Below are 3,171 nucleotides of genomic sequence, written 5' to 3' on the forward strand. Positions count from 1 at the left end.
GCAACAAGTTGTGCGGTGAGTTAAGGGTCCCTTCAGGAAACAGACTGCAATATACGAGGTAGTTACAAAGGCCGGAATACAAAGCATGCAGCCTGTGTGCTCAAGGAAGTGGATACTCAAAAGGAGTGGAGTGGGGTCAAGGGGACCCAGCCCCAGTCCTAGGCCTACCCAGAAGACTGCAGAATTGACTTCCTTCTGACCAATAAATACAAGGATATAGGAGGAAAATTTAGACAAGAATCCAATATATATGAAATTAAGAATGAGGGAAGGGGTTACCCGGAGAGGGATGAGTGAGACTGTTGAAAGGGGTGACATTGATCAAGATATATTGCATTTCTAAACTGCTTTGTTAAATAACAAAAAAAAGCCTAAAAATGACTAAAGACATTTTTTTCCATATGCCTGAGTGCTCATAGAAATTATGTAAGTTCTGGGCTGGGAATATGGCCTAGTGGCAAGAGTGCTTGCCTCATACACATGAAACCCTGGGTTCAATTCCTCAGAACCACATACATATAGAAAAGGCCAGAAGTGGCGCTGTGGCTCAAGTTGGCAGAGTGCTAGCCTTGAGCAAAAAGAAGCTAGGGACAGTGCTCAGGCCCTGAGTTTAAACCCCAGGACTGACAAAAGAAAAAAGAAAAGAAAAGAAATTATATAAGTTCGGTAAAATATCAGAGGTCCAGTGTCCAATGAAAGAGCCACATGGAGTTATTGTTCAGTGAATACTGGGGCCAAATTTGATTGCATAGCGTATAAGTTTATGAGGCTTAAGATTGGGCTCAAACTTGATTGGTTTTAGGTTGTATCCTGAGGAATTTTAGACTGTGCTCCACCCACAGTGAGCAACCAACGGAGCTGACACTAGAGCTACCATGGACATCCCCAGGAGTACTCTGGTCAGCTAACACAGAGGGAACAGGCAGCAAGAGGGGTTGTCACCCATTATTGCTGAGTCCTTTGGCCTATTCTGGCCTGGTGGCTTAGGCCCTTGGGTGGGACTCGGAACTTAGTACCAAGATTTTTCTCCCTGTTCTGGCCTGGTGGCCTTACAGAAAATGGATTTCGAGCCCCTGGCTTACTATAAATGGTCACCCACCCAGGAAGAAGAGCAAATCAGCTGCTGTTGGATGTGGAAAAGGTGTTTGGTCAGAAGGAAGTCAATTCGGTAGTCTTTTGGGGAGCCTGGGACCGGGGCTAGGTCCTGGGGTAGCTCAGATTCCCTAAAGGGAAGAGTAAATCCACCAGGGAGTCTAGATCCAAGTCATGGCATAGACGAAAGCCACTCATCCCAGAAGAGCAGACAAACACAGTCACCTACAGGAAAAGGAGTTTATTTCCTGCTGAGGCTGACAAGGCCACCTCCCCCACAGGAGGAGAAATGGTACCTGTCTGTTTCCCAGAGGCATCCTATACCACTGGGGCTAGAGGCAGGAGATACTCTGCGTGTACAGCTAGCTGGTCACTGAAAACAGGGCATACGTAGAGTGCAGTTTAGATCTGGGCAGAGAGTGGGAATGTGGACCAATCCCAAACTCAGAGAAAACTGGAGGGAGCCCCAGGAAGTGGGGAAGAGTGCTCTTTTCTTTGTGACAGGCAGGGTAGAGTTTGCGTCTGGGTGGAGGGTGTTTTGCTGATGCAGCTGGGGGCTAGAGATACATGCTGAGAGCCTGTCAAACCCTAAAGGGAAGAGAACATACTGACAGTACCCGCCTTGCAGCTCCTATCACAAATCAAACAAATCAACTTCTTCCTTAAGACCTTTTACATCACCTAGTGCCATCTACTCTGAAAGCCTTGGCTTTGAAAGCCATATTTTCTCTTTTCTGTCAAATCATTCATAGAAGCTTAAATACAAGCACTAGTATAATACTCCCCAACAGAACTTCTTGTGATGATGGACGTTATGTTTATTCATTACTAGAAGCATGTGACTGTTGGGCCTTTGAAAAGCGGCCTGAAGAACTAAATTTTAGTGACATTAAATGTAATTTCATTTTTTAACTCAGTAACATTTCTTAGCATTTATTAGGCACACTTAAATAATTAATCACATGTAGCTAGTGGCTACCACAGCACATTACCTATTCCCTACCTTAAATAACCCACCTTTACTCCCATTGTTTGCATTCCACATATATCCACAGTCCTCCTTCAAGTTAGCTTCAACATGTGTGTGCCAAGATCTTGCATTCAGCAAGATCATTGGTTTCTTTGTTATGCCAAAGCTAATTTAACTGCTGTATCCATCTGCCTTTAATAGTCTTCTCAATACTCTTCTGTCTTTGGGGACCAGACATTCTCCAAGTTTTTCTACCTCTACAGCTCTTTTTCCTTAGGTTCAATCCTCCCCATTTCTAAATGTTTGAGTTCACCCACTCTCAATATTTAGACTCCTTTAAGATTTTCTTTAAAAACGGACAGGGAACTGGAGTACTAGTTAAGGGCTTCCCATTGTGATTAGAATATCATCCAAATTCCTTTCCATAACCCAAAGGCCTGAATGATCTGCCATCTGCCCAGCTCTGGTCTCAGTTGTGGGACACTGTCCTAGTCTTTCCCTGGCTTTGCTCTTTCCTACCTTTCTGTCTTGCTTGATGTCACCTCCTCTTAATTTTTTCCCCTTTTTATTGTTATTACAAAGGTGATGGACAGAGGGGCTGCAGTTTCATAAGTCAGTACATTTCTTTTTGGACAATGTCACCCCTTGTCGCTCCCTCCCATCCCACTCACAAGTTGTATAGTTCATTTTCAACAGAGTCTAGCGAGTACTATTGCTGCATTCGTTTACCCTTTATCCTTCCATTTCTGTGCTAATGTCACCCCTTTTGAGGCCCTGAGTACCTTAACCAAATGCTGTCCTCCTTGGGTCCTGCGTTTTGTTTCCTAGAAATGTATTCGTGCATTTGGTAATTGGGGCCAGGCTACCTCCCCGTAGGAACTCGACGTCCTGGAAAACACACCCCAGGTTGGCACGCGCGTTCTTCCAGCCTAGGTGACACAGCTGGGGGCAGGGCGGGGAAAGCGACGCACACGGATGTGGAGCCGGACCTAGGCTGCCTGACACGGTAGAGGCAGAGGTCCCGCCCCTTCCGGCGGCGGCGGACGCCGGGGCGGCAGGGCTGCGGAGCCCGGCGCTGTCGGCCCGCCCCTTCTTCCCGGCCCCCCCCC

The 3,171-nt window shown here is 46.5% G+C and overlaps 1 protein-coding gene across 3 annotated transcripts in view; it reads right to left on the reverse strand.

Moving 5' to 3' along the window:
* Nucleotides 1-3,036, reverse strand: part of Stil (STIL centriolar assembly protein) — a 50,988-nt gene extending 47,952 nt beyond the window's left edge. For all 3 annotated transcript variants that reach the window (XM_048351254.1, XM_048351255.1, XM_048351256.1), the window contains exon 1: nt 2,845-3,036. The gene's annotated coding sequence lies outside the window, so the exon portion shown is untranslated. The remainder of the gene's footprint in view (nt 1-2,844) is intronic.
* Nucleotides 3,037-3,171: the final 135 nt, after the last annotated feature.

This window comes from Perognathus longimembris, chromosome 7, assembly GCF_023159225.1.
Source record: "Perognathus longimembris pacificus isolate PPM17 chromosome 7, ASM2315922v1, whole genome shotgun sequence".
Classification (NCBI taxonomy): Eukaryota; Metazoa; Chordata; class Mammalia; order Rodentia; family Heteromyidae; genus Perognathus; species Perognathus longimembris.